This window comes from Phalacrocorax carbo, chromosome 1 (assembly GCF_963921805.1).
Source record: "Phalacrocorax carbo chromosome 1, bPhaCar2.1, whole genome shotgun sequence".
Classification (NCBI taxonomy): domain Eukaryota; kingdom Metazoa; phylum Chordata; class Aves; order Suliformes; family Phalacrocoracidae; genus Phalacrocorax; species Phalacrocorax carbo.
In genome coordinates this window covers 43900195-43916976 of record NC_087513.1, presented here as the reverse complement: position 1 = coordinate 43916976, position 16782 = coordinate 43900195, and the positions used below count along the sequence as shown (strand labels likewise).

Genomic DNA, 16782 nt, shown 5'->3' with positions numbered 1-16782 from the left:
GTCTGCTGGTTTGTTTTTTTTTTTTCCCCTGGAGACTGAATAGGGGAGGCAGAGAGGGTTTATATTGGTAAAAAATACAGCAAGAAACTCTGTTTCATGTTTGTAGGATTTGTTCACAGTCTTATATAGGTATTTTCAAGATTAGGAAGCACCAAGCAAGCCAATTATTTTTTTTTTTTTAAAGTCATAGTTACTTAACAACATATGATCTCCATTTCTTTTAACCTACGTTAAAAATAATCAGGTACTATTGAACACATTTATCAAACAGACCAACACACCGGCACCTTCTACGAAGCATGCACTGCTGGACAAATCAATATTCAGAGCAGTCTCAGTGTCTGAGAGAATAACAATAAGTAACAGCAGTACATATTTCTGTAGTTCTTCAAGGTCTTTGCAATACCTGAATGGCATCAGCTCATTCTTTACATGCCAGTAACAATACTATCAATTTCTCTACAGGAGTGAATTCTGGAATCCCTGGGAAGTTGTTATGTGCCACCATATCAATTTCTAAAAGGAAAGCAGCTCAGGGGATTTAAGCAAGTTGCTCAAGTCCACTAACATATCCTTGGAAAATTTCAGTATCAGACATCTGGATTTTTTTGGGGGGGGAGTGGGTCTACATTAGAACTCCTCAAGCTGTGAAGCAAAATTTAACAAGAGAATGGATCCCCAAATTAATTAAAAATAAAGTTAGTTAAGTTTTTTTTTCAGAATAGCACGGTGAAAATGTGACACAAGAGATACACATTCATGAAAAAAGAACTTCTAACAATCGCACCAAAAATGTTTGACAAGGACAAGAAACACTTCCCTCTAATTCAGGGTAGAACTTATCAGTGTGATCCCTACTCGTATTGTCACAAAGGGACTGGAGGAAACGAAGTCGCACTATTGATCAGCCATGACGGACAGCCCACATACAAATGGGAAAGTTCAGCTGCCACACTCTTGCGAATGCCAGAAAGCACTGACAGCCGTTGTATATGACCCATGATGGGGTTCGATAGCATCGCGCCGCTTTCCACACACTTAAAATCACTAGTTCTGCTTGAAAGGCAATTTGTATAATTCTAGTTGTGATTTAATATAATAAGCCTACTAATAATCTCAGCAGATTATTAATAAAAAAGACAATTATTACTTCTGTAGGAACAGTCTTTAAAATATCTGTCAAAAGAGAACAGAGAGAGGGCTTGCAAGATTCTTGGGCATTAACAATGGCTTCATGTAAGTTACATATAACCTACCTTTTCTGGAACAACCGTTTTTTAAAGGAAGTCAGGTTTCAAATGCTTTCATTCTTTTTAAATGGATATGGAACTAGCCCACAAGTATTGGGATGTGGACTGGTTTTCCAGAGTGCAGCTGGAGTGTTTGCACTGACAGGTCATAGCTCCAGGCACCGAGGCTGTAAATAGTCAAATTTCAGAGAAAATACAAAAATGATGACAGTAGAGCAACTGAGATGTAACAATTCCTTATTATAAGCATAGCTGTGTACTGCAAACATTTAGATCTTTTTAGATCTTTAAGTTTAGAACTTTAGATCTTTTTCTTTAGAACATTTTAGATCTTTAGAGGAGCATATGCTTCATATAAAAAGCTACTGATTCTATTCTCGTTAAGAAATGTCTAAGTACATAATTATAAAGTTTAGATGTAATTCCAATTTTAAAACCTCCCTAAATGCATATTTGCCCAATAGACCATAACTCTCCAAAAGGAATCACTGGTATCTGCAGGATAAACTATTATCGGTTCAATAGCTAGTGGTTTATACTAATGGTTTAATGCAGTTGAAAGTTCTTAAAATTATTATCCCTGAAGTAAAATTAGATCTTTAAATAAACTCTGTTGGTGTTAAGCATTTCATTTAAACTACAGATTCAAACACCGAGACACGCTTCTAAAAGCAAAATTCCATCAAAAGTGGTTAAGGTTGCACAGTCTAAATGATGACTTATTCCTTTTTTTTCTCATCCTTCTTCCTAAAGCAAATGTTCTCACTTGGCATCGTAACTTATAAGGATGAGTGAAATAGGCTTATGGTATAAGAGCAGCCTGGGCACTATTTCTGTTAGAAATGAAAAGGTATTGGGAGACCTATTACGTGAAAGATCAAAGTGTACTGCTGTACAGTACTAGCAGAGACCTCCAGGCTATCATGCATTTTATACAGTATTGCCAGACTTTGCAATAAATGTTTGGGAGTTATCCTTGGAAGCTCCAGCTCCTGGATCTATGTGACTGTGTGAAAATCTCACCTTTAGATAAAAAATACACTTCTAATCCTTGACATTTTGGAGGGACTGAAGCAGTCATGGAAATCAGGCAGTAATGAGAAAACTCCCAAATACAGGGCTTATGGAAAAAACAGAATTCAATATCTTTAATGGCTTAACTAAAGCCTTTTAATTGGCGAGACAGGAAACATGGCATATATGTTGTGCTTTATGACCAACATGTTCAAAAACTTGTGCCTTCACCTCTAATCACCGTTGTTCCATTTATTAGCATAACTACAAGAGTCACGAGTATGAAATACATCAACATTGCTGTAAGAGCCCTTGTGCAAAGGCTCCTCTCAAAGCAAAACCACGTCTTTGCCTCCTTAGCTTGCAGTACAAAACTGAAGGTATCACAGCAGAAGCACATTGCAGACACACTGCTAATATATTTTATATAAACCAGGGCATGCCTAATCACTCCTAATTTCTAGCTGTTCTAAAGTATATCCCCCGCCTGAAAATTGTAATCCAAGGAATCAAGTCTTTCCAAATATACTTAATTTTGAATTTTGTATTTTCAAAATTATTTATTGCAAGAAAAATTCTACTGTGCCCATTTTCATGAGCTTCAGCTATCAATATAAACACAGCAGATCAGTATCATAAAAATATTTTTATGCGCTATCTTTTGTAATGGTTTCGCAGAACGTTTTTGTTCACATGGGAAAGTGAGTAACTGAATTTCCTATACTTTTTGCACTTTCGAAGGTAAATGTTGTCAATATACTAGTAACTTAAAGATATGATTGTAAACAGGTCTAAGATGCATCTTTTCTCATTTCTGAATAAACTTACTTGAATGAGTTTCATTCACGTAAGAAAAGCCGTCAAAATGTGATGTTTTTGATGGCTATATGTCTTCAAAATAAGAATTATAGTGTGAAACTTTGAAAGAAGGAAACAAAGAAAATCATCACTGAAGAATGAACTCATACCTGGAGAGGATCCAAAACCGCCAAATAACATTCCTTAGCTATCACCAGCTCCGTACTGGGGTGTCACTTTAACCTGTATGTAATCACTGGTATCATATTAGTTATTTTTTGAGTTAACCTTCATGTAGCGTAAATGGAAAATAGCAGATCTGACAAGAAAGTCCATCCTTTTAGTTCCTAATAGAAGCATAAGTCACTAAAAGAACAGTGGCAGAACAGTGACAGAACTGGCTATCTCCAAATCTCTGACAAAATGCGGGCTGGAATTCACCTACCAGAATTACAAAGATACATATCCTGGTAGTCTTTAAAAGAGGATTGTGCAAAGAGATTAAGAATTACAAACAAAAGGTAAGTACTGATTAAAGCTCGCTCTTACAAACAAAAAAGAACACCAAACTGCCCCCCAAAAGCACATAACACTGCAGATGTCTATTCGTTTTGTTTGATTGCATTTAGAGACAGGACTACAATAGCAGTTACCAACATCTGCAAAGCTGCATTATTATGACACAGTATAATTTTTCTTACTGAGAGATTTTAATCACAAATATTAAATAGAGTCAGTAACTAAAAAGGAAAAAAAATCAAAACAAATCATCAACCTCCCTATTCAAAAACACAGATAACACGGAGCCATAATAAGAACTGCAGGAGAAAAGAAAATCTGACACTAAAACTACTTTGATATGTGGATCATAGAAGCAGTTCATTATAGTGGCTTCTTGGAAGTTGCCTCAGTAATTGTCTAAAACTGCTGCCATGTCTATACACAGTATGACTTAATGCAAAAAAACCCCACCCCAACCCTGCATTGAAACTCGATGTCACTCTGAAAGAGCCTGATTTAAAATCATAACCAAGTTGATATTCAATGTAATGCTTAAAACCAGCAAATTATAGTACAGGAACATAGTATACAAGACAAGAAAACAAGCACATGTTAACCCCACTGACTGATGCTGGCTTGTGAAATTCCAGGGAGCAAATGAAGCTAATAAATATTTTGCTTTTGAAACCCAATGTGCAAAGGTGGTTAGAGTCTACTGCAGCAGCAGCTGCCCATGCATTTGGCTCCTACGCTTAAAAAAGGTGCTCATTTCTTTTACTGTTTTTTGGTGGACAAAGAAGCAGTTGGTAAATAGACTTGTATTTAAGAATAAATATATACAATAACATTGAAAAATGGAAAATACAACACAGATTTCCAGTGCAAAAACTTCAAAATATCAGCCAATAATTTATTGAAACCATTAAATTGCTTAAATGGTTAAATTCCTCGCTGAGGAAAATATGATTACATGACTTCTGGTGCACTTGGAAAACACATCATTTGAAAATGTGTCTAGAAAAGTATGTGTTTACCAATTGAAGAAAAAGCTGAGAAGCTACAGCAGATAAATTAAATAGTAGAGAGTAATCAATCACAGTGCTAAAATTACAGACGACAACTAAACTGAAGCCCCAGGGAAGTACAAACACAGAGCCATTTTGCAAAATTAGGTTGCATAACTAGCATACCTCAAAGCAGTACAGAATCTAAATCCATGTCAGAGATCTCACATTAGAAAATGCTAAGCTGTGTCTGCAACACAAGGTGGATAAAAAAAAAAAAATAAAAAAAATTTTGAGGCACAGGATTTTGTAAGCATAGGAGTCAAAGAGAATATACTACTCTGAATAGTCTTAACATGATAACCAAAACAGAGACAAACTAAAAAACCTTTACACCATTGAAATGGTACCATAGAATCTACCACAAGGCCATACTTCCACAGTAGGAGGGGGGGAAAAAAAAAAAAGAAAAGTGAAACTAATTTATGGGAAGACCTCATTAAAGAATTCAGGTAGCGTGAACACTCAAATGAACTATTTGATCCAAGCCTGCAGTATATGCACATGAATTTTAATGGCCAATGACAAAACCTGGGAGTACAGGGAATGAGGGTACTTCCATGCTGCTTCTAGATTACTGTATAGCAATGAAAGACTGAAATCGTAATGAAAGGGAAGATTATTGTGATTACTAGAGAACATTCAGAAACCACAGGCTCATTTCTTTCTGAAGGCTCATAAATTCAACCTTTACAAAACTGACCCTTCCAAAACGAAGGAACCCTTCATTTAGCTACTTCGTCTCTGGTACATTATATACCTCTAGATTTATTAAGGTAAATGGTAAAATATAAAACATGGTAGCTTTTGAAATAGATGCTAGGGTAAACAACTGTACTGGTGCGTGCTCATGAACTAATGGTAAGTCTAACGTGAATTTAGTTCCTCTACATGGAATGGAGTCAAACTGCCTGTACAATAATTTTCGGCAGGCCAAGCCTCCTCTCATCTGCTCGCAGCAGAGTGCGGTTTGGCCATCCTCCTCCTGCATTAGTGCTTCATTTGTGCAGTCTCCTAATTTAGGTCACATTACCTGAACTTGTCTTTATTAAACAAGAATAATGAGAAAACTGTTATTAACCAGCAGCCACCAAAGGTGTCAATTATTGGATAAACCAAAGTATGTGGTGGATGAAATTTGATGGCTGCTGACCTTGTGAGGACAAAGGACACTGTTTTTGGAACGCATATTCCAAGTTTTTTTCCCTCCTCCGCAAAGGATGACTGAGATAATCTGCAGTATCAAGGCCAAATGACAAAGGCCCTTGCATTTAAAACAAAGATGAGAACAATTAAAACCCACAAAATATAGTATATATCATGAGTTTTATTTTATCTTTTTTAAAAATGAGAACAATATTCATTTTATCTTCTTCCTATGTCTGGAATCCAATGTCTTTGCCTCTCAGCACCTGATATTTTAAATTCTAGGTTTTAATTCAGGTTGAGAAAAAAAGAAGTATTTTAAAAGAAAGATCCACGATTTATTAATCCCAGTGTCAGAAGAATCACTTGTTGCTTAGTATATGTATAACATACAGTTTTCAAGGGTGTTTTAAGCAGGCCCAGAGGTAGCATACATGAACTTCCCTACATGGCTGAACGTATAGTCTGATCAAGCTGATAACATTGCTCCTCACTGATGATGGATGAGAGATAAATGTAATTTTATTATATTCCAAAGAGACTGTTAAATAAATTACACATTACAAATGTTAAATAACCACCGTACAGTTTCATTTCTGTAATTATATATTCATTGTTAGATCATTTGTGGTTTACAATCATAATACCATGACTGATAAAATTAACTGATGGATACTATGAAAAGGTTCTGTCAACCTATTCTGCCAGCAGGAACGAGAGAATTTGTATGTGATGGAGTACCAATAATAGTTGATTAATTTTTTCTCACTATACACAAATAAATCCATGCTATTCTGAAACAGCCGCCCGTGAGTTTTGGCCACTTAACACAGGAATACAAGGGAGAGGAAAATCTTCGAGCACCTGCAGTAGTGAAACTTACTTTCTACAAACAGATCTATAACAACCCCCTGATTTTTTGTATACATACATCAGTTGAATTATACAAATTGCTTGGAATTGCTAATATTTATGCATGTAACTATCAGTTATCTGCTGCCAAAACTTAAGATCCAGGGGAAAAGCATAACTGATGTGGTTGGAGGTATCCCACGCGCTAAATAACAACTCCCAAAGATCCACCATATCTTTCCACATGTCAAATAAAAATTGAAAGAGCTGACCATACTGCAATATGTTGCAACCTTTTGCAAATTCCTTAGATATAGGTTATATGGCATTATTCTGTGCATTATTATCCAACACTACCAATAACACTCCTGGTCTGCAGAGTGTCTATTTGATACTAGAAATAGCAAGCTCACAATTTGCCAAAGATCGGGAACATTCTGCAACGCAGCTCTGCCGAAAGGAAGAAGAGATGGCCCTGTGTGGGAGATGTGAGGAGAAGCTACAGATTAGCTGTGTAGGTAAAAGACTGGAAAGATAAAGGCTGAAGAGAGGTATGATGGCACGTAGGGAATATAAACCACAAGAGTCACAGGAGGAAAGAGAAAATGGAAGGGAAGTATGATTGACAGAAGCAGCAACGGCAAGTTAAAAGGAATCGATAAATAAGAGTTTTGAGAAGTTCTTTTAAAACGGATTTTTTTCCTGATGATCTTCTGGAACATACGTATGATTATATGTCTAAAAAAATGCCCACTGGTAGCACAGTTTAGTGCATGGTATAAATAACCATACAGATTTTCAAACAAGCACTATGTTGCCCTCAGCTTCAGTGGAATGTCACACATTTCTTTTCATGTTTTCTGATTAAATGTAATGTTAAAAACCACCACTGAATTTGGTTGCCCAGAGAGATACTGGGCATTTACAGGCTACTGAGGTTTATACACACTCTTTTCCGCCAAAGAGTTTTATTTTTACTGCTTGCCAAAAAATATTCAAGATTTATTTCTGTCCAAAACGAGTCAGTTCCATACTCCAGTTTGGCTAAAGGAATAGAGATTTCGTACAGGATAATAAAATTACTTCAATTCTACTGCATGACATACTGTCAAATGTATATTCGCTAAGCAGAATGGTGCTGAAGAGCCCGTTTTCTCTGTACATTACTTACTGTCCACAATCTTCTACCACAAAAAGGCAGGTTCTGTTAGCACCTAGCATAGAGGAACTGTTCTGTTGGAACTGTTAGTAGAAATGCCTTCACACACATTCACCCGCTTTGGTTCACAAAGGATATTACCACCTTTTACTACCCAGCAATGCAGTACACCGACATACCCTGCTACATTTCCCAGGGCATGTTACTTAGGACTGGCAATAAAAGTAGTGTCTGTTCTCCACTGTAAAATGCCTAGTACTTCACCAGCAGCCTGAGATTTTTTCAAAGGACATCATCAGTAATATCACCCACAACACATAGCCACAACACAGCTCATTTTCTTGCCTCATCAACTAGTCTTAATTTCTTGATATTTTATAAAGCTGCAGTTGCCAAAGTGCAGGTGCCAGTGCAGCCATGCGTTGTCGTTGGTCATACTGGGCAGTGAACAGCACAGCTCTGACCAGGGAAGTTCAGAATAATGAGTCAGTGATTAAGTGGTTAACACAAACCCATAAAACTCTCTTACTCATGTCCCAGCTCAACAGGATCTGACTACGCTGATAAACATAAGTGTTTTTCTCCAAAATTTCAGGGGTGAGCAAATGTTAATGTAATACTGTTTTTAGCTTGGTACCTTCTAGTATTACAATTCAGTTCTACTGAGAAGAAAAAGGCAAAATTTTCAGTACGGACAGCAATGAAGACACAGTGTGTGGATTATCTGGGTCTCTTACCTAAAACGATTAAAGGATTAATAAGAGTCTACACCTGTGAAAGGAAACTGAGTTGGATAAAAGGCAGAAATGTTCACTGTGCTAATTTCTTACACTTATTAAAAGAACTACGAATAAGAAAAGGTACAAAATAAATGGAAGTACAAATACTGTTTAGCCTCAGAGTACGTAATCACTTACTGTTCACAATACAGACTGTGCTTAACTCTCTTCTCTTTGTTTATTCAGCACTCCACGTTTCTGTAAGAAAAACAAATACATGCATTTATCATCTACATAAAATAAATTACCTAGCTTCATTTGTGCCATAGAAGTTTGCCATTTTCCTATTTAGTTGTGGTTTACTCCAAGATTTAAAGCCTTGGGTTTTTGTGAAAGCGTCCGGAAGAGTAAATCCACATCACTCCTTTTCCTTAAAGGGCAAAGTTTCCACTCTCAGGTATTATAATAGTAGCAGAGATGGGAAATCCACAGGTTCAGGGGACAAATCTCTTTTGAAACCTCATACCAAATTCTGGGCATCTGAATTGCATCTGGACACCTGCAGTTCTCTCCAATTCAGGGAAGGTGACAGGCTTTCACACCTGTGAGGCTGGCAATCCTCTGGTCAAAATTAAATTCTCACGCTGTATTAGATCTTGGCTGGATTACCCCATTAGACTGAGGAGTTAAGGAAGAAGCAACAGGTACCTCCAATGACAGCCACAGCCTCCCCCACCGCTTCTGGAGGAGAGTGGGACATGCTGCAGAGGGGCGTTTGATGCTTCACACCCACTGTTTCATGCAGACAATTAGCATAATAAGCACTGATCACAGCACACCAGCTGCTTAGCCTTTCTTGGGCAGTTTACAGGCATCACAACAGAGGTGAGCTTTAAGGCAGGATTTGAAGGAACAGAGCGTACTGGCTTTGCAGATTTTTACTATTAACAATTTTCATGAATAAATGTTGCATGAGAGAAGGGAGAAAATTGGGACTGATGGGCAATGAGGGTTGCAATAAGGGCAACATTGACGTGAAAGGGCAGCCAGGATCAAGCTGTGAAGGCACTTAAATGCAAAGACGACCAATTTTGATGCAGTTAAAAAAGGGAGCCAAATGTACAGTTACCAAGATAGGTAAATGTATTTTTAATTTTACATCAGCTTTGTCAGAGGAAAATGACACTGCTGTTATCTAAATTTGTCAAACTATATCACATCAACCTTTACTCTGGTCTTTAAAAAAGGCAAATCACGATTCCATCCAGCATCTCACCCTAAATTAACCAGGCTACCATCTTTTGTGCCTCAAATAATGAAGGATTCAGAACACAGTTGATTAAAAACCCTATTTTTCCCATATTTTGGTAAAAAAATAATATTGCCTTCTGCATAGTTCTGTCAATATCTATGACATCCCAGAAATCACTCACTGGCATGTCAGTCTACTGAAGAAACCTGTCAGGCAACAAGTAACAGCTCCTTGGAGCTGAAGGCTATACAGCCCATGAGTCCAAATGTACAATATTATGTTGTTATTAAGTTTTAAACTTTTTTGAACTGTAGAGATTAGCTCTTCTACCTGACAGCCTATTACGTTATGTCCTAGACATGAGTGAGGAGTTGTGGAGCACTTGAACAATGCAGTTAGCTGGACAATGATATGAAACCCTCATTTCAAAAGCGTTTAGAATAATTCAGATGCTGCTGTAAAACACAGCTGTGGGACCAACTCACTTCTTTCCCAGAGTTTGTAATACATCTGACAACAGGCCTTACATAGCTTGGTGCTCCTTATTAGCTGCATAAAATGTCCTGGTACAGACCATGACAAACCTAATCTGAACTACCGTACTCCAATACCTCTTGAATGGGTTCAACCAAAACCTTGCCCCTCCCTGTCATTCAAGCCCTCCCAAACTGAGGGATCTGAAATTCAGACACACTCAGAGACAGGTTTCAATTAAAAGCTCTAACCCCAACCTTTTCCTGGGGTTCAGAGCCGGGGTTTTGGTTCAGGTCTCTGTGTACACCTTGCATTTGAATAAAGGTGCCTTAGAGAAATTAACACACAGAGTCACACCTGCTCTGCGGTACACTGTCTCAACCTTCCCCTGTTTCTCTAAGCTGCCTGCGTCAAGCTGTGCCATGTTATTACTGAGCCTTTCAGAAGATTAACTATTTCCTTCTGCTGCAAAGACAGAAAATGGCAAGGAAAGACTGATGTTTACTTGAGTATTAATTGGAAATAACTGAACAAAAATACAGGTTATGTGCTAGATTAGAGAAGCAGATCTAAGTGAAGCCACGAGTAAGTGTGGGGCTTCATTAAATGCAGAGACAGCCCACCTGCTCCCTTCAAGTTGACAGACGGAGTTTCCAAAACACATGAAAAACATAATGCAGATCCGGAATAAATAAGTAAAAACCGATCAATAAAAATCAACACTAATCAAGGAGACTTGATATCAGCACTTTTTGCAAGGATTTGCAGAGCTAAAATATACAGAGAGAAGTAAACAGGAAATACTTGCATTTCTAGAGGAAGATCAAAAAAATTACCAGAGAAATTCAACTGTGTTTCTATCCCTTACTATTAAACACAGAGTATTTTTTTTTTGAGATGTGTTGGCAGATTAATTCATTCACCCTTGGTTATGGACTTCTGTGGATCTCCAGTGCAGGAGATCCCCTGCAGTGACAACTGCATTTCCAGAGCTGCAAATAGCATCTGTCATACCGCTAGTATCTTCCAAGGCTTCCTTTCAATTTCAGTAATATTTGCAAGGGAAGACTTTTCCTAATGAAACCATTGGAAATATAAACAGAAACACATTTTGATATGCCTGAATACATCTTGTAATATCCCTTTGAAGTGTAATCAGTATTTTACAAATGGTATCTACAGAAGATACTTTAGGGCATATAATTTTAGGGTAAGTAATCATGTAAATGATCTGCAACTTTTAGTTTAGTCAGTCATAAGGATATGCAGAAGCAATCAAAACAGAGTCTTCTTTAGTTAATTCTAAGGTCTCTGTTCCCAGTTACCTTTAGTGGAAACCAGTTACGGATATAGTCCCATTAAGCCATGGTAGAACTGGAACTCTAAAATAAACCAAGTTCAATCAGCCACACTGACTTTAAGAATATACACGCATATCTTTGCTCATTAGATGAAATCATACTCCACTGCAAGAAAGGGACTCTCTGCAGTTCTTCTCAGGAAACTCGTGTTTAACTCATACAGAAACAGAGTAGATTTACATTTATTACAGGTGACAGAGAACCTTTTTAGCATCACAGAATCATGGCAAAAATAAGCCCCTTCTATTACATGCTTCACTATTCATTGTGAACTGTAATATAAAAGACGAAAGGGAAGTTGCATGGTAATTAAAGATGTCTCAAGATCTCTCAGGCCATCTGCAGCTTCCTTATTCTATTACTATTTTTTACAGCCAGGAAGAACAGTGCGATCTTCTATAAACTCCATGAAGAAACAATTTTTGTCTGTTTAGGATTATGGGCGAAACACTCATTAGTAGAGCATATGGCTGTTATTTGAATATTTTTCTCTCTCTTCTTTCGAACGTTGAGGAAGAATTTTGCAAAGTAAATCTCTATACTCTGGAGTAATAAAGAGCTGCTAATACATCATCATTATGGTTTAGTGACAGTTTGAGAGCACAACTGGACAACATTTTTGTTATGAAGAACTAAAAGCTCTGGAAATCAGTTTCAGCAGAGTTTTGGTTTTGACAGGGCTGAATCGTTGCTGAGGAGTTTATTGATCGTCTTTCAAGCCTGAGGACCTCCCTTTATGTGGCGTATCTGGGAGGTTTTGAATAAACCATTTTGAAATTTGGGGTGGCAAAATGTGAAAATATAAACCAAACTTCAAACAAAAAGCAGCTGGTGTTTAGCTTACTGAATTTAGAAGCGCAGCATCAAACCCCAACTCCAGTAGTGTTAGAACTGAAAATGGGAATTTCAAATTTTGTTCAGTGCTTTAGAATTATTTATAAGAGAGAAAATCAGATTAATTGAAAGTAGAAGTTATTTAGTATTATGAATAGACTGACATCCTGTAAAACATAGAACTGACATCTGGGAAAATGAGGCTAGCATTCGATTATGAAGTTTAAATTAGCTAATAACCAGTACAGAGTCTGGATAATTTCTAGTTGCATAATGTGCAACAAATTAAATGTATTTTGAAAAAAATGGAGCTGTGGGCATTTATTAATTGCTTCACATATTGAAACAGAAATTGTCATACATTATGAACTTTACAGTCCTTAATCATATGCATATTCTAATATTTTATGAGCTTAATTTGCTCAGCATAAACTTTTTACTGTGAGTAACATTGATTTTGTTGAAGCCTCAAATAAGTCACAGAACAGATCTGAGGATTAGTTTAGAAGGGATTTAAAGCACACACTGTGAATCCCTATACAACCACCATTTAAAACACTATCCGTTCAGACCCAGATGGATTGCTATGGCAACAGAATCCCAAATACCAGGTTTGTAACTAACAAAAATGTAAATTATTGATGAACTCAGAGTTGTCTCTCTTGGACACCCTCCTATTCAAATACCAAACCGTATGGTTAGAGTACAGAGAAAAGGTTGATATGCAATTTCCCCAGCCCAGTGAGCACTAATCCCAAAGGATTTCATTAAATCTTTTGGCTTAAATTTTTATTCTTGGAACAGCAGTCAGCAAGCAGGGATTACACATTAAAACAGGCACTATTGAGGTCATTACTGACTGAATTCAGGCCTGTAATATAACAAAACAGAAACTAATTTTAAATACAACTCCATAATAAAAAAAAACCCTAAATAGCACTCCTCTAAGTTACCGTGTATTCGGTGACAGCATTCTTCCCCTCACATGCATAACCCTGCCTCCTTGCCAGTAAAAAATGATGAACAGTACAGAAGGGCAAAAAACCAATATACATATTATTTGATAAAGAGATACACATATTGTAATAGAGGTGACCGTGCACAAACAAGTGAGTTGCAGAATAATGAATGAAAGGAGGCTCGGGAGTCTCTGATATTCTGTAAATCGAAATCCAGAATGAAAAGTTCTCTAGCAAATAAGCAAACCAGAAAAAGAAGTCCTTATTGCCACCTTCATTGCAAATTTCATGAAAAGTCTGCAAAGGGAACAAATAATGGCAGGAAAGCTAAACACTTCTATGGATCCCCTTTTCTGGAAAGCCTCTCAGACTACATACAGAACGGCATTAACACAGTGAGTACCACACAAAAATATACCCACCAGCTCTCTCGTCTTGGACTGCAACAGTCCAGAGGGTTCTAAAACAACCTAAGGATTTTGGGGGGGAAAAAAAAAAAAAAAAAAAAATTCTCAGATGGGTGCCTGCCATTAGGTGTCAGTGTACAGAGAACAGAGACTGCAACCTTCTGCCTGTATGAGCTTGTTACCAGATCCTCTATCTTCTCAAAACTAGGAGGCAAAACTAGGACAGGGCGTAAGTTTGTGAAAATGAACAAATATGGACGCATGCTGCTGGTTTTCCTATGGGAAAGGAAACAACTATTGAAACAGGAATTGAAAGAGAAAAGATAAACACAGACAAGGAGCCATTTTTTTAAGACAAGGGTGAAATTTAGAGCAATAGAATGAAAAAGAAAAGATACTGATTGTACCACACACTTCCTGGTGGGGCAGGAGAAATTCTCCCATCCTCATTCATACATGAGCATTTATTCAGCACAGTATGTAGAGACAAAGTACCTATACAGTGGAGGTGCCATTTGGACAGCCATTTAAGTTTGCAAATATTAACTAGATTGCAAGCTTTTTTAAGGTCTCGACATACAATACTTAAATATTTCAGCCTACAATTTAGCAGAATACACATGCACTGTGGCCACTAATGGTAAAAACAATATTTAGACCCTGCTTCCTCTGCCCATTCAGCCTGCAGCTCAGCCACCCCCACCCTGTGACCCATGTGATTAAATTCGAATGCAGTTTTCAGCTCTAGGGATTTCTCTCCTTAGTGAAGGACTCTGCTTATTGCAGAATTTGTCTCTGGGAGTACTTTTTACAATATTGGCAATGAAGATGCTTTTTTTGGCCTCTGTTCACTTGTATTTAGTTACCTGATGCTTAACGTTCAAGGATGCTGCTCACCCATGGCTTCCTCAAAATTTCAGTTCTTAGTAGATTAAATATCCAAGGGTTTCAGCCCCCACGGAGGCTCTGTGGTCCTTTTTTCCACAGAAAACTGGCTAGTCTCTTCTTGCTTATACTCCACACCTCCATCTGACATACTGTGTTTCTGCTACACACAACTCACACACAGGCTAAAGACTAGCTACTAAGCCTCAGTAAGTGCTAGATGTTCCTCTAGCGCCCCTGCATGTCACTCCCAGCTGCGTGATGCTTCTCACATTCTCAGGTTCTGTTTCTCCTACTAGCGCTGCCCAGATCATGCCTCGCTGCCCTCCTTGGTTCTCAGTCCTGGTGGATTCAGGCCTTTTGTTGCTCAACAACAGCCTTTTCCAGTTTCTGCTTTATCCTCGTGCTTGGCTTGATGTTAAAAGAGCCATCCACTCTGATATTTCAGTCAACCATACTTAGGTCAGTATCATAACTTCATGATCAATAAACAATCATATGAATCAGTGGGCACTAAAAGATTCTCTTTTCATGAAATAAAACCTATTAACAGTGATAATATGGCCAGTGACAATACAGTCACAAATCGGTATCTGGATCAACTTGAGCTTACGTTCTTATGACAACTATTGCCCATATGCAGAAATGCCAAAGGATTATCAGAATTTTGGGCAGCACTAGCATTCCCCCCAGCGTCTATCCAGGACAATATATGGCTCTTCCTCTACTAACACACATTTCACAGTGAAACTACTCCAGTCCTACTGTACAAATGGGATGTCAGATGTGCCAGAGATGTGCATGTACACCAAATGTGGCACAGGCTCCTTGGAAATCTTTGCATGTGACAGACCATTAAAGTAGACAAGTTGGATGTGTTCACACTATACAGGGACACTTCAACCACTTTGCTGCATCTGCCACGTAGCAACTGTGGAGCCACCCTGGGAAGAACCTTCACAGTGCATAGCTTGCCATTCCTGCTTTGTGACTGCCGGGTATGTCTCAGCCATTTTCTTAGAAATAATAGAATTTTTGAACTTTACATGAAGCTGGCATTTTTCCATTTGCAAATATGAACACATGGGACTACTACTAACATTTATTAGTAATAAAAAGCCCTAAAGACTTTATACATCAGAGGGTAACTTCATTTGCCTAAGTAAAAGTTTTCAAGGCTTCAGCTGAAACAACCAGCACTCTTGACATGGCATTTCATCAAATTTAATTCCAAATATTTTCAGGCTTTCTTAGACAAAGAGCAAAAGAGCTACCATTATTTTCTGAGTCATTTAAGAAAAAAGAAATCCAGTCCTCCAAGAGTTGCTTCAGAACACTATTTAGACTAGATTTCTTGAATTATACAAAATGATAATGGTTCCTAGCAAAATTGGTTTCACAAGTCATATTTAGGTTCCTTGTTACAGATATAGACCAAGATTTATTTAGAAGCACAGTGAAGGTTTTTAATCAGTCTCCCAAATCCTTCCTAGAAAGATGACATAGATCTTTACATTAATAATTGGTGTATTTCATGGAACTAACACAAGCCATCTAACTGTAAACACTTGGAAGAACTTCAGTACCTTCAATACACACTCAACTGCGTTCCAGTGTTTGGAGATTCAGACTCTGATTGCTTTTATCACAGGACGAAAGAAATTGCTGCAACATCCACTGCAGGAAGTGATTATACGTTACATAACACTGCTGATCTTTTTGTTCTGGAAGTTTGTCATGTGGGGTTTTTAATTCCTTTCTCAATTCTACTTTACAAAAATGCACTAATGTAATTCACCCATAAACCCTGATACCGAGTATCAGCACCTCAGCAGACTAAGCAATGTAATCTATAGATGAGTTGTTCCAATAACCTTTCCACAGAACCCTAAAGAGCCTTACAGTGACAACAACTTCAATATTTGCTGGCCATTTAAATGCATTCCTTCAAAGATAACTTTTTAGAGTAAGAGAAAGTCCTAAACTGACTTATTCGGAGGTTTACCTGGATATGTACACTAAAAGATGATAATGCACCGTTGGTATAATGCTAGCCCACACTTCCTCTCATATGCTGTTAAGTTTTATTCATGCTGCTGTTCTAATT

The 16782-nt window shown here is 37.6% G+C and overlaps 1 protein-coding gene across 4 annotated transcripts in view; it reads right to left on the bottom strand.

Annotated features, from left to right (window-relative positions):
• Positions 1 to 16782, bottom strand: part of SYT1 (synaptotagmin 1) — a 362867-nt gene that overhangs the window by 228596 nt on the left and 117489 nt on the right. For 3 of the 4 annotated variants that reach the window (XM_064450045.1, XM_064450067.1, XM_064450053.1), the window contains one exon: positions 8702 to 8761. The exons of the other annotated variant lie outside the window; for it this stretch is intronic. The gene's annotated coding sequence lies outside the window, so the exon portion shown is untranslated. The remainder of the gene's footprint in view (positions 1 to 8701; positions 8762 to 16782) is intronic. 4 annotated transcript variants of the gene reach the window in all.